The following is a 24,466-nucleotide window of genomic DNA, read 5'->3' on the forward strand; positions in this document are numbered from 1 at the left end:
AACATAACAAAATTGGCGACGAGGATGGGATTGTGGAGGAGACTGAGTTTGTTTGCATAGCTTTTGTACTGCTAAGTTTTAGGTGCTTTGCTACACCAGAACAGGCAGGAAATCTGAGCTTGTGCAAAGAAAAAAAAAACCTCTCCTCGAGGGACAAAATGGCGGCATCCACGGGCTATATCGGAAGCCTGGGCATCTTTGACAAAAGTAGAGAGCCGTTCAGCTCCTATATGGAGAGAGCAAACATGTTCTTCATGGCAAACAACATCACAGAGACCAGTGGTGAAGGAGAGGTAGTGGCTGAAACAAACAGGGCCGTTCGTGAACGCATGAAAGCGGTTCTGCTCACAGAGATCGGACCTGAAATGTACGGCACACTCGTGAATATCCTTGCACCCATAAAGGCAAAAGATGTGCCATTCTGTGACATTAGAAAGAAGTTGGAGGAGCACTTCAACCCAAAGCCTCTGGAAATTGCAGAAAGCTACAAATTCGGCACGAGAAACCAGAAGCAAAACGAGACAATCAGTGAGTACATTGTTGCCTTAAAAAAGTTAACATTGCACTGTAACTTTGGAGCCTTTCTTGAACGCGCACTACGCGACAGATTTGTTTGTGGTCTAGTGGACGAACGAATTCAGTCCAGACTCATGAGCACTCCTGATCTTACGTTTGAGATAGCATGCAAGATTGCTACTACAATGGAGATGGCATCAAAGAATGCTCGCGAGTTTCGTTCACCACATACTGCAGTGGCCGTGTACACACACAAAGCAGCGCCTATGGCCAAACCAAAAGAGGCCAAACTGAAACCAAAATATGGTGGGGAGCCGAGTGCAGCCAGTTGTTATCGTTGCAACGGTAAACACCCATCCCAATCCTGTCAGTTCAAAACAGCTAAGTGCTATAACTGCCAGAAGAAAGGTCATATCGCCTCAGCATGTCGGGCCAAGCTTACAGTGGGAAACACGCGACAACACCAGAAAGGAGTTCACAACTTAGAGATGAACCCGGATGACAATGAACTTGGGTTGTACATCATTCATGCAACTGATGTCAATAAGCCTACAACCAGCCAAGACAAGGACTTTCGAATTAAACTATTGGTTAATGAACAGTTAATTGATATGTGCATTGACACGGCAGCTGACTGTTCGGTCATGAGCAAAGACTTGTACGAAACAAAGTTCTCACAGACACCATTGTTCGAGAGTAAGGTCAAGTTGAGAACCTACTCCGGTGAAGCCTTGGAGACGTGCGGACAAATGAATTGTAAAGTTCAGTGTAATGGACAGTCAGTAACACTGCCCATCATAGTGGCCAGCTACAGAAATAAACCGACCCTCCTTGGAAAGGATTGGCTGCGTAAAATAAAATTAGACTGGAAGAACATTTTCAGCATTGATGTGTCCAAATCACATCTTGAAAATGTCGTTAGCAAACACGCTGAAATATTTGCTGACAGTTACATGGGAATAACAGGATACTCTGCACACATTCGACTGCAGCAAGATGCGACACCTGTATATTATCGACCAAGACCGGTACCATATGCGCTAAAGCAACAAGTGGAGGAAGAACTCAACAGGTTGGAGCGGAATGGAGTACTCGTGAAGACAGACCAGAGCAACTGGGCAACGCCAGTTGTGGCTGTGCTTAAGGCTGACAAAACTGTTCGACTATGCGGTGACTACAAAGTCACAATCAACCAAGTTGTTGATGACGAACAGTATCCTTTGCCAACCTCGCAGGATCTGTATGCAGAACTTAGCGGAGCAAGAGTCTTCACGAAGCTGGATTTGTCTCATGCTTATGCCCAACTCAATGTTGACAAAGAAAGTCAGCAGTGCTTGACCATCAACACACATAAGGGCTTGTATTCATACACAAAGCTGCCCTATGGTGTGAAATCTTCCCCGAAAATCTTTCAGTCCGTCATGGACAAAATGTTGCAAGGCATTCCACACTGTGTGTGCAACCAGGATGATCTACTGATATTCACAGTGGGCATGGAAGAACATCTGGAGATACTCGAGCAAGTTCTCACACGATTGAACTGCCACAACGTAAAATTACGAAAGAGCAAATGTGCATTTGCACAATCAGAGGTGGTCTACCTTGGACTCAAAGTAGATTCCAATGGACTGCGCCCTGTGAAGGCGAAAATTGAAGCAATTGTGAATGCTCCAACGCCCAACAATGTGACAGAGCTACGATCATTCCTTGGGATGGTGCAATTCTATGCACGATTCCTTCCAGATTTAGCAACCGTGCTAAAGCCACTACATCATCTGTTACAAAAGGATGAGAATTGGATGTGGGGAAAGGAACAACAACATGCATACGACATCTGCAAGAAAAACCTGACAAGTGACAAACTCCTTGTTCACTACGACACGACGCGCGAGATGAAACTTGCTTGTGATGCTTCAAGTTATGGTGTAGGTGCAGTGATTTGCCACGTAATGGATGACGGACAGGAAAAGCCTATTGCTTTTGCCTCCCGCACCCTATCACCAAGTGAGCGCAACTATGCACAGATAGAGAAGGAAGCACTCAGCATTGTGTTCGGAATCAAGAAATTCCACCAGTTTCTTCTTGGCAGACCATTCACCCTTGTGACTGATCACAAACCACTACTCACGATACTGGGTCCCAAGTCAGCTATACCTTCCATGGCGGCATCAAGGATGCAGCGCTGGGCAATTCTGTTGTCCCAGTATGACTACAAGGTGGAGTACAGAAGCTCCAAATGCAACGCAGTCGCAGATGCGTTGTCCCGATTGCCCCATGAGAACTCTGATGTGGGAAGCGAGAACTCAATCTACACACTGCAAGTCGTAGATGAAGACTTTCCAGTGACTGCAACAGAAATTGCAGCTGAAACAGTGAAGGACACTGTGCTGAAGAGTGTTTATGAACAGACATTGAATGGTTGGACTGAAGTCGAGAGTGGATCAAACTCGGAACTGAAGCCTTTCTATAATCGACGACACGAATTATCATGCGAGCAGGGATGCATAAAGTGGGGTTATAGAGTGGTTGTACCAGAGTCTTTAAGAAACAAGATTATGTACGAACTTCATGCCGAACATCCTGGCATAGTTAGCATGAAGTCAATTGCTAGAAGTTTTGTGTATTGGCCTGGTATAGACAGTGACATTGAGTCACTGGTGAGCAAATGTAGCGTGTGTCAAGATTGCCGCAGTAAACCACCAAAAACACCACTGCAACCCTGGTCATGGCCAAGTAGACCGTTTCAGAGAGTTCACGTAGACTTTTGTGAAAAGGGTAATGATAATTTTCTGGTGCTAGTAGATAGTCATTCCAAATGGATTGAGGCTAAGCATATGGGGTCAAGCACTACTGCTGAGCGAACCATAGACGAGTTGAGATCAATTTTTGCATGTCATGGTTTACCAGAAGAACTTGTTTCTGATAACGGACCTCAGTTTCGTTCAGAACAGTTCAAACAGTTCATGCAGCGTAACGGGGTAAAACACACACTTGTTCCTCCATACCATCCAGCCTCCAATGGGGCGGCGGAAAGGTCTGTTAGAGTAGTCAAAGAGGCTCTCAAGAAACAGGTTTTGCAGGGTAGTTCAAAGCTCAGCATGAAACATCGTTTGGCTAGTTTCTTGCTGAAGTACAGAACTTCACCACACACAACTACGGGTTATTCACCTGCAGAACTGTTGATGAAGAGAAGGCTAAGAATACGCCTAAGTCTAGTTCAACCTAATTTGGCCTCGAGAGTTGAGCAAAAACAGTTAAGTCAAAAACACCACTTTGACTTCCACAAAAAGGAGAGGAACTTCAAGCCAGATGAGCAAGTTCGTGTGCTCAGTCCTCCCAACAAGTCCAGTCGAGACAAATGGGATGTTGGGAAAATAGTGGAAGTGTGTGGAACAAAAAGATACTTAGTGGATGTCGGAGACAAGATCAAAAGTGTTCACGTGGATCAAATGATTCCAGCCAAAGACGAACCGAAAACTGAGCATGAATTCCTAATCCCTGAGTATTCATCTGAAAGTGAGTTAGAAAAGACGATTGTGGTTGATACACAAAATTCAGTGAGTACAGATAAAGAGACAGACTTCTCTAGTCAAGGTCAGCGTACTAACATAGAGCCAAACAAGCTAACAGTTGAGTCTACATGTACATCTGTTATGCCTGTTGCACCTGTTACTGTTAAACGATCAGGCAGGAACCGCAAACCAGTAATTAGGTTAAATTTGTAAATATGGTTAAAAGTATTGATGTAAATCAAGTATCACAATACCAAAATTGTAACTGAGTACTTGGATTTAATACTTAAAAAAAGGGAGAGCAGTGTAATGTATTCATGCATATTCATGTGCCATGTTAATGAGTGGGCGTTCCTTGAGCTAGGAATGCTGGGTAAATAAAGGCTGGTGTGATTCAGGCAACTAACGTGTGAGTGTACTTTATCTTTATGCCGTGTTGAACATAACACCATCCAAACTCATCTCCAAACGCCTGGACCAAGGAATCAGCTCCCCCCTCTGCCAATGGATCCTTGACTTTCTGATCCACAGACCACAATCAGTGACAACACCTCCTCCATAATCATTTTCAAAACTGCAAAGATGTTTCTCAGTTCCTTATTACACCACCTATAAATTCACTACTCTACGGCCAAATTTGGCTCTTACTCTTATCATATCATATCATATCATATATATACAGCCGGAAACAGGCCTTTTCGGCCCTCCAAGTCCGTGCCGCCCAGCGATCCCCGTACATTAACACTATCCTACACCCACTAGGGACAATTTTTACCTTTACCCAGCCAATTAACCTACAAACCTGTACGTCTTTGGAGTCTTATCTACAAGACTTTTCTATTTCCCAGCCCGACATCTCATTGTTGAACCCCATACCCCCTTCATCCACTCCACTAAACCCGCAGTCACAACACTGTTAAGGTGACCAGCCAAAACCTGTCTAAAAAAAATGATTTAAACCATTTTTCCACTAAATGGATGTTGTGAGTCGCAGTAATGCACAACCTGAGAAATCTACAAAAGTCATTTATTGATGCAACTAGCTCCTAACATAATTGCCAGCACATTTCCCCTACATGGCTCATTGATTTGATAACTCAGAAGAATGCCTGATAACAACACTGTTATCTTTGCAGTTCCCGTAGAGAGAAGGGAACACTGGGGATGAAACATGCCTTCACTATGTCCAAGCTACTCAACGTTGCCAACTCCACCGCAAGGAATTGCAGCGGATTGTGGACGCAGCCCAGACCATCACACAAACTAACCTCCCTTCCATTGACTCCATTTATACCTCACGCTGCCTCGGCAAGGCCAGCAGCATAATCATGGACGAGTCGCACCCTGGCCACTCCCTCTTCTCCCCTCTCCCATCGGGCAAAAGGTAGAGAAGTATGAAAACGCACACCTCCAGATTCAGGGACAGTTTCTCCCCAGCTGTTATCAGGCAGCTGAACCATCCTACCACAGCTAGTGAGCAGTGCTGAACTCCTTTCAACCTCGTTGGGGACCCTCAGACTATCTTTGATCGGCCTTGACAGACTTTAACTTGCACTAAACGTTATTCATGTTATTCCATTTATCAGTTACAGTTTAGTTTATTGTCACGTGTACAGTGAAGGTACAGTGAAAAGCTTTTGTTGCATACTATCCAATCAGCAGGAAGCCAATACATGATTACAATCCAGCCATTTACAGTGTACAGATACATGATAAGGGAATCTGTATCTGTCTACTGTGAATGGCTCGATTGTAATTGTGTAATGTTTTAGCACGCAACAAAAGCTTTTCACTGTGCCTCGTACATTTGACAATAAACTAAACTCAACTCAACTCACCCAAGGGCGATCATTGGCATGCCACTATTTCCTTCCCTAGATGTCCTCTAAGGCTGGGATGAGCATGTTTTTCCTGCAGTACAAAGTTGCTGCAGGCATTCTTGCAGAAATTTGATCCGCTGCACAAGCACTCAGTGGTCAGGCAGGCAGGAACAACCACGGAGCACAAAATCGATGTAGCAGTGGTATACTTTAGTTCACAAATGACCAATAATTGAGGGAGGGATTCGGACCTTGCTGGGCGGCTTCCATTACAACTGGCCTGGATCTCAAACATTAACTCCATCTCCGCAGATGTTGCCTGTCCCGCTGAGTGGTTCTGGCATTTTCTGTTTTATATTGGAGCTTTTCTTTGTGTTGCTGGCAGTTGGCCTGCTAAATACAAGCACAGAGTAGACAATAGACAATAGGTGCAGGAGGAGGCCATTCGGCCCTTCGAGCCAGCACCACCATTCAATGTGATCATGGCTGATCATTCTCAATCAGTACCCCGTTCCTGCCTTCTCCCCATACCCCCTGACTCCGCTATCCTTAAGAGATCTATCTAGCTCTCTCTTGAATGCATTCAGAGAATTGGCCTCCACTGCCTTCTGAGGCAGAGAATTCCACAGATTCACAACTCTCTGACTGAAAATGTTTTTCCTCATCTCAGTTCTAAATGGCCTACCCCTTATTCTTAAACTGTGGCCCTGGTTCTGGACTCCCCCAACATTGGGAACATGTTTCCTGCCTCTAACGTGTCCAACCAATTAATAATCTTATACGTTTCGATAAGATCTCCTCTCATCCTTCTAAATTCCAGCGTATACAAGCCTAGTCGCTCCAGTCTTTCAACATATGACAGTCCCGCCATTCCGGGAATGAACCTAGTAAACCTACGCTGCACGCCCTCAACTACTACACAGCAACACCTTCACAAGGATACTTCCTAACCTTGCAGCCTCTACCCAAACTAGGACAAGGGTAAATCAACAGGAAAGAACAACCCCCTCCCGCACTGTCCTCTCAGTCACACATGATCTCACCTTGAAAATATATTGAAGATTATTCAATAGTGGCAGATTGAGGGCTAAATAGTAAAATTCCACAGCTACAAAAAAACAAGGCCACTGCATTGTGCATTCTCCCTAACTTCTGCCTGTCCAACATATGATTAAAATCCACATCTGAATAACATTACCAACATGGTTTTCATTAATGATATTCTAGGAGCTCAGTAGATGGTGATAAACTTTGACTTATGAATGTACAGTTAATGAAATCATCTGCAGCCTTCAATGAGAAAGTCATTGTAAAATGACTCCCACATGCTTGCTACCAATTTTATCTTGTATTTTCATACTGGGTTTTATTTTGTCAGTCATGGGATTTTATTGCTGTTCTGGACATATAAATATTCTGTTATTCCTTTCTGGTGTAATGAATCCTTTGACCAACTGAGCAAAGTGTTAGATGCAATGATAAAGACTCACCCGGTGAACTGATATAGTAATGATTGGATAAGGAAATATGTTTAGGTTTAAGGTTTATTATTGTCACATGTACAGTGAAAAGCTTAGATTTGCCCGCTATCCAAGCAGATCAGATATTCCATACATAAATACAATCAAGTCAAACTTAAGTGCAATCGATAGAGCAATGGGGAAGGTACAGAGTGCAGAATATAGTTCTCAGCGTTGGAGTGCGTGGTAGTGCTTCCATTCCATAGACAAAAGCCAATGTCCCCAATGGAGTAGAGGTGAATCGGACAGTACCCTAGCTTATGGAAGGATCGGTCCAAAGCCAAATAACAGTGGGAAAGGAGCTGTTCCTGAGTCTGGTGGTTCGTGCTTTCCTGCTTCTGTATCTTCTGCCAGAGAGGAACAGGGAGAAGGAGTGACAGGAGTGGGACAAGTCTTTGTTTAAGTTGGCTGCTTTCCCCAGGCAGCATGGTGTAGATGCAGTCAATGATGGGATTTCATTAGTTCATAAGTTCATAGTGATTGGAGCAGAATCAGGCCATTTGGCCCATTAAGTCTGCTCCACCATTCAATCATGGCTGATTGCACGGCTCTCTCTTTCCCTCCTAACCCAATTTCCTGCCTTCTCCCTATAATCCTGACACCCATACTAATCAAGAATCTATCTCTCTCTGCCTTAATTTCTGGTCTGTGCAATGGACTGGGCTACATCTATAGCTCTCTGCATTTCTTGTGGTCTTGGTCAGAGTTGTTCCCAAATCAAGCTGTGATGCAACCCAACAGTATGGTTTCTATGTGTATCTGCGGTGGTTTGCAAGATTCTCTGGAGACATGCTGAATTTCCTCAGTCTCCTCAGGAAGTAGAGGCATTGGTGTCCCTTCTCGGCCTTTGCATCACGATGGCTGGTTCACTATAGATCATTGGTGATATTAACTCCAAGGAACTTGAAGCTCTCACTTCTGCACCATGGATGCTGATTGGGCCATGTCCACCACCGTGCTTCCCAAAGTCAATAGACAATAGACAATAGACAATAGGTGCAGGAGTAGGCCATTCGGCCCTTCGAGCCAGCACCACCATTCAATGTGATCATGGCTGATCATTCTCAATCAGTACCCCGTTCCTGCTTTCTCCCCATACCCCTGACTCCGCTATCCTTAAGAGCTCTATCTAGCTCTCTCTTGAATGTATTCAGAGAATTGGCCTCCACTGCCCTCTGAGGCAGAGCATTCCACATAGAAGTCCATAACTATTCCCTTTGTCTTGTTGACATTGAGAGAGGGGTTATTTTCCTGACACATGTGTCACTAAGTTCCCAATTCCCTTCCTGTACTCCGTCTTGTCATTGTTTGTAATTCGACCCGCCACAGTGGTATCATCTGCAAACTTGCAGATAGAGTTAGAGTTGAATTTGGCCCTTAGAGTGGTGAATGCACAGGGGGTATAACAGGCGACTGAGAAACATCCTTGCGGTTTTGAGGATGATTATGGAGGAGGTGCTGTCACTAATTGTGGTCTGTTGGTCAGAATGTCAGGGATCCATTAGCAGAGGGGGGAGCTGATTCCTTGGTCCAGGAGTTTGGAGATGAGTTTGGATGGGACTATGGCATTGAAGGCAAAGCTTATTGTCGATAAATGTCTAATGTAGAAGTCCTTGTTGTCTAGATGTTCCAGAGATGAGTTTCTGCGGGGGAGTAGATGCTGTTTGCTGTGGGGCTGTTGCAATGGTAAGCAAACTGCAGTGGGTCAAGGTTACCTGGGAAACTGGAGTTAATGTGCATCATCAACAGTCACTCAAAGCACTTTGTGATTGTAGACGTCAGAGTCACTGGACTGTAGCCATTAAGGCACGTTACTTTACTTTCTTCCACACCATGATGATAGTGGTCTTTTTTGAAGCAGGTGGGGACCTCAGAATGGAGAAGTGAGAGGTTTAGGATGTCTATAAATATCTCTGCCAGTCGATCCAGGCAGGTCCTGAGGATATGGCCAGGGACTGATGCTGTCCATGGATTCACGTTCAACAAGGCCGCAGCGTAGGTTTACTAGGTTAATTCCCGGAATGGCGGGACTGTCATATGTTGAAAGACTGGAGCGACTAGACTTGTATACACTGGAATTTAGAAGGAAGATAGGAGATCTTATCGAAACGTATAAGATTATTAAGGGGTTGGACACGTTAGAGGCAGGAAACATGTTCCCAATGTTGGGGGAGTCCAGAACCAGGAGCCACAGTTTAAGAATAAGGGGTAGGCCATTTAGAACGGAGATGAGGAAAAACTTTTTCAGTCAGAGAGTTGTGAATCTGTGGAATTCTCTGCCTCAGAAGGCAGTGGAGGCCAATTCTCTGAATGCATTCAAGAGAGAGCTAGATAGAGCTCTTAAGGATAGCGGAGTCAGGGGGTATGGGGAGAAGGCAGGAACGGGGTACTGATTGAGAATGATCAGCCACGATCACATTGAATGGCGGTGCTGGCTCGAAGGGCCGAATGGCCTCCTCCTGCACCTATTGTCTATTGTCTTGTCTAAGGCCGATCTTACATCTGCTTCAGGAAACTATGGTGCAGGTGCACCCGAGACTGGCAGGGCCAGTGGCATTCCGCCACCAACCTTCTGTTCAAAGCGAGCATAGGATGCATTCAGTTCATCGGGGAGGGACCCATCATTGCCATTGAAACTGCCCACCCTCACCTCGTAGGCTGTTACCATGTGTTAAGCCTTGCTACAATCTACGGGTGTCCGTGTCATTGCCTTGAGTCTCCAGCTTCGTCTGGAATTCCCTTTCCCCATCTTTAATGGCTTTGCGAAGGTGGCAGATAGATTCCTCAAATACCAACCAGTCCACCGACTCAAAGCAATCGCAGAGGGTGTCATCTGTTTTTCCGGACCAGCACTGCACGACTTTCTGTACCGGATCCTCCCGCTTCACTTTCTGCTTGTAAGCAGGGAATAGAAGCATAGCCAGATGGTCATATTTACCAGGGTTCAGTCTGGGAATGGAGTGGTGTGGGTTTTTGATGGTTGCGTATTAGCAGTGGTCGAGGGTCTCTGGACCTACGGTCGGGCAGGAGGTGTGCTGATAGTATTTTAGCAACACACTCTTGAGGTTGGCCTGATTGAACACCCTTGGCATTATGAAGAAGGCCTCAGGGTACTTTGTTTCAAGGCTGTTGCTGATAGTGAGTAGGGAGATTGCAGAGAGCAGAAGAATAAAAGGGATGACTTTGACTTCCATAATACTGACTTGGTCGGCTTCCGTGCCAAGGGCGTGGACGTGCAGGAATTTGTTAGGTGTGCTAGACCTCCTGCTTAGAAATGAGGCAGGGAAAGTGACTGAGGTGTCAGTGGAGGAGCACTTTGGGATCTGTGACCATCACTCTAAGAGTTTTTTAATAGTTTGGGGGAAAGATGTATAGGATGATTGTCATTAAGCTGGAAAGGATTTAAAAAAACATTCACAAGGATGTTACCAAGACGGGAGGTCTTGAGTTACAAGGCTATGAGGCCGCACGGTGGCGCAGCGGTAAAGTTGCTGCCTTACAGCGAATGCAGCGCCGGAGACTCAGGTTCGATCCTGACTACGGGTGCCGTCTGTATGCAGTTTGTACGTTCTCCCCGTGACCTGCGTGGGTTTACTCTGCTGGGAAACCCTGGCTCCGGCCATTCATGTGGACATCAATTTGACACGTGTCACCTACCTACCTAAACATCGTTGCAGACCAGGTACAACCCTTCATGGCAATGGTATTCCCTGATGGCAGCGGCCTCTTTCAGCAGGATAATGCACCTGCCACACTGCACACGTTGTTGGGGAATGGTTTGAGGAACATGATGAAGTGTACACGGTGTTGCCCTGGCCACCACGTTCTCCAGATCTCAATCCGATTGAGCATCTGTGGGATGTGCTGGATCGACAAGTCCGATCCACGGCGGCTCCACCTCGCAACGTACAGGACTTGAAGGATCTGCTGCGAATGTTTTGGTGCCAGATACCACAGGGCACCTTCATGGGTCTTGTAGAGTCCATGCCTCGGCGTATCGGCACTGTTTTGGCGGCACACGGAGGACCAACCGCATATTAGGCAGGTGGTCATAATGTTTTGGCTCTTCAGTGTATATTTACACCAATTCTACACCAATACCATTTTTTTTCTCCTTACATTCCTATCAACTCTCCCCAGCTTCTACCATCTGCCACCGGCGAGGGGCAAGTTAATTGATCAACCCACATGTCTTTGGGATGTGGGAAGAAACTGGAGATGTGCAAACTCCACATAGGCAGCACCAGGGGCCAGGATTGAACTTGGGTCACTGGAGCTAAGAGGCAGCAAGTCCACCTGCCGCCCCAGAGGGCCATCCCGAATTAACTCTCATATCATGCACACAAATTGGAATAGCAGCCTTAATTGGTATTTGCATGTGAAATTCCCTCACATGTCACATACATCTGATGCATCCATGGATACATTAATACCTCCAGAGACAGAAAATGTGCTGCAACCATTTGGATGATTTCTCCTTTGAAGGATTGTTGAAGATTTCAATGACAAAAAGGTGAAGCAATCAAGATTTAATCAGACCTCGTTTTGAAAAGCTACTTCAGTTACAGATTATTGCAAAGATAAAGAGCCTTACACTGGTAGAGAGATTTTTAAACTCCATGGAATCATCTGTGTTGCATTTCACGGGATTTACTTTGGTGTCGGTCATTAGCTGAAATTATTATTTTGTGATCATTATTTTATTTTATTTTCAATCCTGGGCTTCGTCCATTGTCAGAGTGATGCTGAGCACAAATTGGAGGAACAGCACTTCATATTTCACCTGGGCAGCATACACGCCAGCGGTATGACTTCTCTAACTTCAAGTAACCCTTACTTTCCCTCTCTCCCCATCCCTCCCTCTTCCCAGTTTTCCGACCAGTCTTACTGTCTCCGACTACATTTTACCTGTGTTTGCTTTGTTGTTACCTTCTCCCAGCTAACAACGATCTATTCCACATTTTCCTTGATCTCCATTCCCTTTGTCCTATTTTTACACCTCCGTCTTTCTTATCTACGTATCTCCCTCTCCCCTGACATCCATCTGAAAAAGGGTCTCGTCCCAAAACGTCGCACATTCCTTCTCTCCGGAGATGCTAGCTTTCCAGCCGAGTTACTCCAACATTTTGTGTCTATCTTTGGCTTAAAGCAGCATCTGCAGTTCCTTCCTACACATTTTATTTACAGAACCAATTGTTGGACAGAAATTGGTGGTCAGATTTTGCCTCAGGAAGTGTCAAAAAGTGGGTGGCATGCCTTCAACACATGGCCGAAGATGTGGCAATGGTCTGTGAGAGGGTGGTTAGTCAAGGCCGCTGCAGAGCCATGAGGAGCAAGGCCTCTTTCCGATATAACCACAGAGCCGTCTATTCAACAGCACCACTGGCTGCTGTGGGATGAATCTCACAGAGATCCTGCAGCAGGGATGCCTGCTCAGAAATCACCTCACCCCCAACACCCCACCCCCCAACCTAATCGCCATCCTTTGGTTAAAGGGTGGAGAACCTGTGGAATTCCTTGCCACAGAAGGCGGGTGGAGGCCAAGTCAATGGATATTTTTAAGGCAGAGATAGATCGGTTCTTGATTCTTACAGGTGTCAGGGGTTATGGGGAGGGCAGGAGAAAATAGGGTTCGGAGGGAGAGATAGATCAGCCATGATTGAATGGCAGGGTAGACTTGATGGGCCGGATGGTCTAATTCTGCTCCTATCACTTATGACCTGATGGCCTTATGAAAATGCACAGTAGCGCAGCGGTAGAGTTGCTGCTTTACAGCGAATGCAGCGCCGGAGACTCAGGTTCGATCCTGACTAAGGGTGCTGCACTGTAAGGAGTTTGTACGTTCTCCCCGTGACCTGTGTGGGTTTTCTCCGAGATCTTCGGTTTCCTCCCACACTCCAAAAACGTACAGGTATGTAGGTTAATTGGCTGGGTAAATGTTTTTTTTTTTTTAATTGTCCCTAGTGGGTGTAGGATAGTGTTAATGTGCGGGGATCGCTGGGCAGCACGGACTTGGAGGGCCGAAAAGGCCTGTTTCCGGCTGTATATATATGATATGATATGAATGTACACGAAAAATGCAAAATGCTGCAGATACTGGAAATTTGAGATATTGACAGAAAATTTTAGAAACACTCAGTAGATCAGGCAATAAACATAGAGAGCCAAACAGTGTTAACATTTCAGACCAATAATTTTTCATCAAAGTTTTCTTACTTTCCCAGTTCCGATGAAGGATCATTGCTCCAAAACTCCTCAGTATTTATAGTACTTTCTTTTATTACAATAGGTAACATTGCTCTCCAATGCTGCAAAGAAATGTTCCATATTTGTGAAATGGCTGTAACAAATCTTAGAGATCATCTTGTACATTGTTTCCGACATTGATGTTAAAGTTAATTGAAAATTATATTTCAGATTTTGAAACTTTATATATTTTTTTTAATTTCCTCAAGTTAGGCTCCCACTCATTTCAAAATTGAGCACAGCAAGTTTATTCACAGCAACTATAATTCAGTTTTACCAGATTTAGAGTTGTACCAAAAATTGCCCCCAGGAATCTCTCTATATACACTGCATTCAGAAAGTATTCAGACCCCTTCACTTTTCCCACATTTTGCTGTGTTACAGCCTTATTTTTAAATGGATTAAAAAAAAGTTTGTTTTTATCATCAATCTACACACAATACCCCATAATAATAAAAGCCAAAAAAAAGGTGTTTCAACATTTTTGCATAATCAAGGATGAGTCGTACTCTGGACACTCCCTCTACTCCCCTCTCCCATCAGCCAAAAGGTATAGAAGTGTGAAAATACACACCTCCAGATTCAGGGACTGTTTCTTCCCAGCTGTTATCAGGCAACTGAATCATCCTACCACAACCAGAGAGTAGAACTGAACTACTATCTACCTCATTGGTGACCTTCGAACTATTATTGATCAGACTTTTCTGGCTTTACCTTGCACTAAACATCATTCCCTTATCATGTATCTATACACTGTAAACGGTTTGATTGTCTATCCACTGGCTGGATAGACAATAGACAATAGACAATAGGTGCAGGAGTAGGCCATTCGGCCCGTCGAGCCAGCACCGCCATTCAATGTGATCATGGCTGATCATTCTCAATCAGTACCCCGTTCCTGCTTTCTCCCAATACCCCCTGTCTCCACTATCCTTAAGAGCTCTATCTAGCTCTCTCTTGAATGCACGCAACAAAAGCTTTTCACTGTTCCTCGGTACACGGGACAATAAACTAAACTGAACTGAAGATTCCTTCCTGGAAACCCTATCACTGGTGATTACATCTCACAATACCTTGATCTTTAACTCTTGGTGAAAGCATTTCATAAACCTTACGTTTGATCTCAGACCTCAAGGATAAAAAAGACACAAAGTGCAGGAGTAACTCAGTGGGTGAGGCAACATCTCTAGAGAACATGGATGGGCGACGTTTCGGGATGACCCCTTCTTCAGATCGAGTGCAGTAGGGGGAAGAAAGCAGGAGGAGAGCTGGAAATTGCTCTTTCAGTTTTCTCCACCCAACAATCAATCTGAGGAAGGGATTTAACCCGAAAAACGTTGCCTCTCAATGTTTTCTAGTGATGTTGCCTGACCTGCTAAGTTACTCCAACACTCTGTGTCTATTTTTGGAAACCAGCGTCTGCATTTACTTCTGTCAAACATCTGAGTCATAATAATATTTGTGGCAAATTCTTTGGATACCTTTCGTTGGGGATGAAAGGCTTTCCTCCAGTGGGTACCAATGCCTGTTCTCCATCGGTCAGCAGTACAATATTCAGCGTAAATGTATTCGCTTCCTCTCCTTCTTCGAAGGCAGTCCCTCAGTTCCAAGGGATGACTTGCTACCACTTTCACTCAATTAGTTCCTACGTTTAGTTTAGTATAGAGATACAGTGCGGAAACAAGCCCTTTCGCCCATGAGTCCGCACCGACTGTCGATCCCCGCACATTAACACCATCCTACACACACTAGGGACAATTTACACTTGCACCAAACCTATTAACCTACAAAAGCCTGCAGGTCTTTGGAGTGTGGGAGGAAACCGACGATCTCGGAGAAAAACCGCATGGTCACAAGGAGAACGTACAAACTCCGTACAGACAGCACCCGTAGTCGGGATCGAACCCGGGTCTCCGGCGCTGCAAGCGCTGTAAGGCAGCAACTCTGCTGCTGCGCCACCGTGACCGCCTATGTGACTGATAATGCCAATGCAGTACCCAGAGATTGTGCCACAGGCACAGTGGGAGGTGCTTGGTATGGGCAGCTTTGGTGGCAGTGCTATTTTTGCACCCTCTGCTATTTATGCCGGGCTTCTGTGCACTCCTGACCGATGGAAACAAGGTCCACAGGTATGAAAATGAAGTAAGCACTGAATACTTCAGTCTGAAGAAGGGTCTCGATCCGAAACGTCACCCATTCCTTCTCTCCTGAGATGCTGCCTGACCTGCTGAGTTACTCCAGCATTTTGTGAATAAATACCTTCGATTTGTACCAGCATCTGCAGTTATTTTCTTATATAAGCACTTCTGATGTGATTCAAGTCAATTTATCTGCTTTATCTGCTCAAAACTACAGTCTGCCACATGGTTTTATGAACTGACATGAAATGTACCATTTGCCTTTTACCCATATTTGCTCTTCTACCAGTCATGAATAACACTAAATACAACAAGCCAAAAGGTAGATGGTGTTTGCATAACCGGCCTATAAATATTTGATGTCAAAGTGCGGATTCAGGGCGGCACGGTTGCACAGCGGTAGAGCGGCCGCCTTACAGAGCTTGCAGCGCCAAAGACTCGGGTTCGATCCTGAATGAGGGTGCTGTCTGTACGGAGTTTGCACGTTCTCCCCGTGACCGTTTTTGGTTTTCTCCGAGATCTTCGGTTTCCTCCCACACTCCAAAGACGTACAGGTGTGTAGGTTAATTGGCTTGGTATAAGTGTAAATTGTCCCTAGTGTGTGTAGGGTAGTGTTAATGTGCAGGGAACACTGATAAATGTGGACTCAGTAGGCTGAAGGGCCTGTTTCCGTGCTGTATTTCTAAACTAAACTAATCTAAGTGCACATTTTTAAATTCCTTCTGTCTTTCTGTATTTAGAAAAAAAATTCACAACAGCCTAGGCCCTTCGTTGTGTGTGGTCTGATACCTAGAGTGCTTCACTGGCCTGTTAAAGGCTTGTTCAGAAGGCCTGATACCAACATGTAGCTGCTGCTTTGTGAATTTGGAAAGGCTAAATTAGAAATCCAAGTGTTGGCATGCAGCAGAGTGCCAAATCACAGGAACAAAATAATTATTTTAAATACATCCTCTATGTTCAGAACCAACCTGAAACCTCATCCTTTAAAATGTACTTTATTTGATTGTTTTTTTCTCTCAGATCCTTTTCTGCAATGTTTACTATAAAAAATGTATTTTGTGTTTCAATCATAATGCATAAGACTTACCTTTGAAGATGCAGTTGAGTGGAATCAATTGAAACTGCTTCAGAACACACCAGAGGCCATGCCTGGGTGTAGCTGAACGGAACACAAAATCAAATCTTTCAGACTTCTGAATCTTCTGAGATTTCAAACGAAAAAATATTGTAAGTCGGCAGCAGTTTAACATTTTAGGTGAAAATTAATATTTTGAGTGCAAAGGTCTATTCGAAAAAATATAAATAAAGATCTTGTTAATTAGATCATTCTTTATTGTAAAACACAGGCATTCCCTCTCACTGTATGAAGTTATTTGACATTCAATACCATTCTCCATGAATCTGACAATGTAAAATCGCATCACTATAATGTATGTTACATGAAAGATCCATACAATTCAAGAAAAATAATCTATAATGCATAGCTCACATAAAGCGCAAAGTGATTGTCCTTGAACTTTGAGCAAAGTACATAGGGGAAAGGTATTCAAGGTTTCAAGGTTTCAAGGTCACATGTACCAGTTAAGGTCCATGTCAAAGTGCCTACAATCAAAAATGTGATACTAATTTGATGATTATCAATAAAAATCATGATACCCGAATTCCTTGGGAGAAGTTATATCCATAATACAACCTAAACATTAAAAAATAGTGTGTCTATAAAGGGGATGTCAATGAAGTAGATTTCAGGCAGTGACTGATTAGTTGATCTCTCGGAGGCAGGTAACCACTGTTGTCCCTTTTACAGTCATGCCGAAGATCAATTTAATCCTTCCATCTTGATGTAGCACATGAAAAGTGACAATGATCTGCACAGGTTAGCTGCAGGTTGTGCTTTAAGCATTCCTACAAGGTGTTTACTATTTTTGAATTCCTGGCTCATCTCTTGTAGTCTTTTGATCAGGCACACATACCTACCAGGCACATACCTACCAGCCCCCACCAGGCAGAGTCCCTCAGCACTGCTGCGTCCTACTGCCCACCCTCTACTACAGGTAACTGCAGCAGGGGTTCCACTGGGTCTCCCCCTTCCTCCTCCTGCCAGTTGACCCCCAGTACTCCCCACATCGGTCCTCATGCCCCCCTCTGCCCAGCTAACCCCCCACCCCCCCCCCACCATACATCCCCTCCACCTGCCCCCCTACCTCCATCCGACCCCAACCTCCACCATTGCCGGGTGTTCACCATCCCCCCTGACCTCCCCCTTTCAGACACCGAACGGTCGGTCCTCAGCAGAGGCCTTACCTTTGTTCCCCTCCGCCCCCACATCAACGAGTTCCGCGTCCGCCATGACGTGGAGCTCTTCTTCCGCCGCCTCCGCCTCCGAGCCTTTTACCACGGGAAGGAGTCCCGACCCCCCACTGATGACCCCTTCTTCCGTCTCCAATGGACCCCCTCCACTTTTACCCCCCAGTGTGGCCTACTACCCTCACTAGAACTTTTTATCTCAAACTGCCGGCGTGACATCAGCCGCCTCAAATTTTCCACTCCCCTGACGAACTCCAACCTCTCCCCTCCTGAACGTGCAGCCCTCCACTCACTCCGCAACAACCCGGACTTAATCATTAAACCCGCTGACAAGGGAGGGGCTGTGGTAGTCTGGCGTGCTGACCTCTACCGCACCGAGGCCAGACGACAACTCTCAGACACCTCTTCCTACCTATCCCTGGACCATGACCCCACCGATAAACACCAGACCTTTATCAGCAGCACCATCACTGACCTCATCACCTCCGGCGATCTACCCCTCAGTGCCTCCAATCTCATAGTTCCCCAGCCCCGCACGGCCCGATTCTACCTCCTACCCAAAATCCACAAACACAACTGTCCCGGCAGACCCATTGTCTCTGCCTGCTCATGCCCTACCGAACTTATCTCTACCTACCTCGACTCCATCCTATCCCCCCTGGTTAAATCCCTCCCCACCTACGTCCAAGACACCTCACACGCTCTCCATCTCCTGGATAACTTCCGGTTCCCAGGCCCCCACTCCTTCATTTTCAACATGGATGTCCAGTCACTCTACACCTCCATCCCCCACAAGGATGGTCTCGAAGCCCTCCGTTTCTTCCTCGACCGTAGAACCAGCCAATCCCCATCGACCAACACTCTCCTCCGCCTAGCAGAGCTGGTTCTTAGCCTCAACAACTTCTCCTTTGACTCCTCCCACTTCCTCCAAACCAGAGGCGTAGCTATGGGCACTCGCATGGGCCCTAGCTACGCCTGCCTCTTTGTCGGGTACGTCGAACAATCCCTGTTCCAGACGTACACTGGCCCCATCCCCGAACTCTACCTCCGCTACATCGACGACTGCATTGGTGCTACCTCTTGCACCCATGCAGAACTCACTGACTTCATACACTTCACCTCCAATTTCCATCCTGCCCTTAAATATACCTGGACTATCTCTGACATCTCCCTCCCGTTTCTGGACCTCACCATCTCCATCACAGGAGACAGACTAGTGACGGACATTTACAACAAGCCCACCGACTCGCACAGCTATCTGGACTACACTTCTTCCCACCCGGTCCCCTGCAAAAAGTCTATCCCCTACTCCCAATTCCTCCGTCTACGCCGCATCTGCGCCCGGGATGAGGTGTTTCAGACTAGGGCTTCCGAGATGTCCTCGTTCTTCAGAAAACGGGGCTTCCCCTCCTCCATTATAGATGAGGCTCTCACTAGGGTCTCTTCTACATCCCGCAGCTCCGCTCTTGCTCCCCCTCCCCCCACTCGCAACAAGGACAGGATCCCCCTCGTTCTCACCTTCCACCCCACCAGCCAGCGGATCCAACATATCATCCACCAACATTTCCGTCACCTACAACGGGACCCCACCACTGGCCATATCTTCCCATCCCCTCCCCTCTCTGCGTTCCGCAGAGACCGTTCCCTCCGTCCCTTCCTACCCAAACCACCCCAACCCCGGGCACTTTCCCTTGCAACCGCACGAGATGCAACACCTGTCCCTTTACCTCCCCCCTCAACTCCATCAAAGGACCCAAATAGTCTTTCCAGGTGAGACAGAGGTTCACCTGCACCTCCTCCAACCTCATCTATTGCATCCGCTGCTCTAGATGTCAACTTATTTATATCGGCGAAACCAAGCGCAGGCTCGGCGATCGCTTCGCTGAACACCTGCGCTCGGTCCGCATTAACGCAACTGATCTCCCGGTGGCCCAGCACTTTAACTCCCCCTCCCATTCCCAGTCTGACCTCTCTGTCATGGGCCTCCTCCAGTGCCATAGTGAGGCCCACCGTAAATTGGAGGAGCAGCACCTCATATTTCGCCTGGGCAGTTTGCGGCCCGGTGGTATGAACATCGACTTCTCCAACTTCAGATAGCTCCTCTGTCCCTCCCGTCCCCTCCTCCTTCCCAGATCTCCCTCTAACTTCCTGTCTCCACCTATATCCTTCCTTTGTCCCGCCCCCCTGACATCAGTCTGAAGAAGGGTCTCGACCCGAAACGTCACCCATTCCTTCTCTCCCGAGATGCTGCCTGACCTGCTGAGTTACTCCAGCATTTTGTGAATAAATCGATTTGTACCAGCATCTGCAGTTATTTTCTTATTCTACCTACTTAGCGGGACAATGAGTTACTCCAGCTTTTTGTGTCTATCTTCGGTTTAAACCAGCATCTGCAGTTCCTTTTTTACACACACATCTACTTGTTCTGGCATTGAAACAGCTAACCAGTTCCTGTTTCACATCAAATGTGGTACCTTGTTGGGAAAAGGATGGGTACCCTAAAAGCCCAAGGGCGGCATGGTGGTGAAGCGGTAGAGTTGCTGCCTTACAGCGCTTGCAGCATCGGAGACCCGGGTTCGATCCCGACTACGTCTGTCCGTAGTTTGTATGTTCTCCCCGTGACCGTGTGGGTTTTCTCCGAGATGTTCTTCGGTTTCCTCCCACACTCCAAAGACGTACAGGTTTGTAGGTTAATTGGCTTGGTGTAATTAGGCTTGTAAACACTGCAATTTAGAAGGATAAGAGGGGATCTTATCGAAACATATAAGATTATTAAGGGGTTGGTCACGTTAGAGGCGGGAAACATGTTCCCAATGTTGGGGGAGTCCAGAACCAGGGCCACAGTTTAAGAATAAGGGGTAGGCCATTTAGAACGGAGACGAGGAAAAACCTTTTCAGTCAGAGAGTTGTAAATCTGTGGAATTCACTGCCTCAGAAGGCTGTGGAGGCCAGTTCTCTGAATGCATTCAAGAGAGAGCTAGATAGAGCTCTTAAGGATAGCGGAATCAGGGGGTATGGGGAGAAGGCAGGAACGGGGTACTGATTGAGAATGATCAGCCATGATCACATTGAATGGTGGTGCTGGTTCGAAGGGCCGAATGGCCTCCTCCTGCACCTATTGTCTATTGTAATGTAAAATTGTCCCTAATGTGTGTAGGGTCGTGTTAATGCTGGAGTGATCGCTGGTCTGTGCGGACTCAGTGGGCCGAAAGGCCTGTTTCCGCGCTGTATCTCAAAACTAAACTAAACTAAACACATTGTTCCGGCACAAACGATATACTGGCCAATTCTGATTCTCGGCTGAAACGCCACTTGCTCAGTTGGTTTAAATCCTGCTCTGGTTCACCAACATTCATATTTCTCAGATTACTATTAAATAACTTTTAAAGACATTTTTTAAACTTCCTTGAAAATGGCATTACATCTCAAAGTAAAGGTTTTTTTTTTTAAAGTGGTTCTTTTAATTAATTTTGTAATTATCTTAAATCTATTCGTTATCATTACTGCCATGCTGACCCTCATCATAACTTTTCGCGTTACTTAAGTTCTCCAGTTCATCATCCATTAATTATCTCAGTTCCAGTGAAAGATTCTCCAGCTTCATAATTATAAAACCTCATTCATGGTAACATCGCCATCCGCTTACATTGTATTTTTTGCATTGCTCTGACATCTTCTACTGACAGCTCACCCAGTGCATAATTTCTAATGGAAGTTGAGTTAAAATTATTTCCAAGTTCAACGTTACTGGCAGGTACTTATACTCTTTGGCCACGAATCCCAAATGTACTGTGCAACGATAGTATTTTATCCCAGCCCCAATCAAGTACTTTTGGCAAATCCAGATTTTCTTTTGAGTGCACATGGGCGCAGAGGAGGTGATGTCAAGTAGTGTGTGATGCTCATTTTACCTGCCTCTTACCTGCCGCACTTTGTCCTGCCTCTCCCCTCTTCCAGTTTCCATCCCCGCCCCACCCCCTACAATCAGTCTGAAGTAGGGTCTCGACCCAAAACATCATCTATCCATGTTCTCCAGAGATGCTGCCTGACCCGCTGAGTTAATCAAACAATTTGTGTCCTTTTTTCTCATTTTGACATATGTTGTACACATTTATACTGCAGCAATGAGACCTGTGAACGACATGGATCTTGCTCACCAAAGTAGCGCTTAATGGAGGGTGGACCATTGCCCTCTGATTATTTAAAGTGCACCTGGCCCTGCCTGGTCCACTGTCATGGCGTCCATCATTTTCCAGGTAAGTTTCTCTTCAAGCATTTTTCTTCAGAATCAGAGTCAGAACAAAAGTGTCCTTTCCCCAGAGTCAGAACTAAACCTGGAGAAGCAGCGTTTCGTTTTTATGCACCACATATATGGAACAAACTCCCAGAAAACTGCAGGTCCGCTGCAAGTCTCAGTTCTTTTAAATCGAGGCCGAAGACTTTTCTGTTTGACGCTGCCTTTTATTAAATCAAATAATTATTCATTTCTTACACTGCACTGTAACTTTTGTGCTTGTATTTTATACCTGTCTTATTTTATTTTAGCTTGTTTTTATTTTCTATTCCCTTTAATGACTGTTTTTAATTGCTTTTAACTGCTCTTTCCTGTTTTATGTAAAGCACTTTGAATTGCCTTGTTGCTGAAATGTGCTATATTAGTAAACTTGCCTTGTCTTGCCTTCACTGACACTCCCATGCTACCTTCTCCTGCCACACCACAATGTCCTCCAAATCCAGCCCTCTACACTAACTATCTCCCCAGATCATTCTGAATCCTCTCCCCTAATCAACTCCTAACTGACCATAATTATCATCCAGACCATCTGGTCATCCAATCATCTCCCCTCTGGGCCCTCATCACAATTCTTTCCATGTTGATCTCCTTCACTGAAGGAGAGTCTCGACCCAAAACATCACCCATTCCTTCTCTCCGGAGGTGCTGCCTGTCCCGCTGAGTTACTCCATCATTTTGTGTCTATCTTCGGTGTAAACCAGCATCTGCAGTTCCAAAGAGTTCTTTCCCAGCAACCATCTCTCTTCCCATCACAGTCCTTCCTGCAAAATTCTCCCTTGTTATGATCCTCTTCTCTCCCCCATCCCCACCCCCCTTCCCCACCACCATTTCAGTTTTGTCCCTCTCCTTGCCCTATTGAGCAGAAGATATTATAGCTTGACAGCAACACCGACCAGATTCAGGAACAGCTTGTTCCCACAGTAATCAGAGTACTGAATGGTCCTCCCATAGTTCAGGTGTAGTCCCAATCTTCCAACCTACCTTAATGTGGGCTTACCACTTTTTTGCTATGTGCACTGGAAAATGAAAAACTATAATGCAGTAACACAATATTCTGCACTCTGGAATTTTTCTCTTTGCACTACCTGATGGCTTGGTTATACTCATGTATAGTTTGAATTGACCACATGGATAGGACAGGTTTGGAGGGTTATGGACCAAGCGCAAGCAAGTGGGACTAGGGTAACTGGGACATTGTTGGCCGGTGTGGGCGAGTTGGGCCGAAGGGCCTGTTTCCACACTGTATCAATCTATGACTCCATGACTCTATGACTGAATAGCACACAAACAAACCTTTTCACTATATCTTGGTACATGTGATAATAATAAATCAATACCAATAACCTAGCTTCACTGTGCTGGATATCCTGAAAGTAAAACCTTTATGGAAGACCAGTAGATTGCACATGACTCCTCAAATGAAGATATGAGTATGTGCAAGTATTGAATCAATCTTTGTTTCAACAGCTTTTAATTATTACTGGATTTTTAAAAATAATTACTTTTCAATTTTTTTCCATTTCCTTGATTCATCCCATTTTAAAAATTTTCGTTCTCTTTGGTTTCTGACCTTGATTTTGTAGTGAATTCGCAACTCTTAAGTTTTTCGGCTTTTCACTCTGCGCACCTCTTCAAGATTTCTTCAGTCTGATTGCCTGGCATGTTCACACACCTTACATCTCTTGTCAAGGACACTGCATTTTCAGTGCAAACCAAATGTAGATGCTGGGAATCCAAAACACGTCACCAAATCCAGGAAGCACTTAGCAGGTCAAGAATCATCCACCAGTGAGAGAATCAATGCATCAAGACAATGACCCTTCATTGGAACTGGAAAAGTGAGAGGATAGATGTGCTTTGAGTTGCAAAGGGTACAAATGTAAAAAGAACAGAGGACAAATCTACACAGGGTTCAGACCAACATTTTTAAAGTTACAATTACCTAAAAACACTGTCTTAAGAGAGAAAGAATAGAGAAATAAAAGGAATATATTAAAACGTAAAGATACAACCAAACAAAAGAAGACTGTTTGCTGAAATTCTAACTTTTTATTGACCCCCAAGGTATGCTAGGGCCCTGATAGAAGATTAGATTATGTTGGGCATCATTGGA

Source organism: Rhinoraja longicauda, chromosome 9 (genome assembly GCF_053455715.1).
Source record: "Rhinoraja longicauda isolate Sanriku21f chromosome 9, sRhiLon1.1, whole genome shotgun sequence".
NCBI classification, from domain to species: domain Eukaryota; kingdom Metazoa; phylum Chordata; class Chondrichthyes; order Rajiformes; family Arhynchobatidae; genus Rhinoraja; species Rhinoraja longicauda.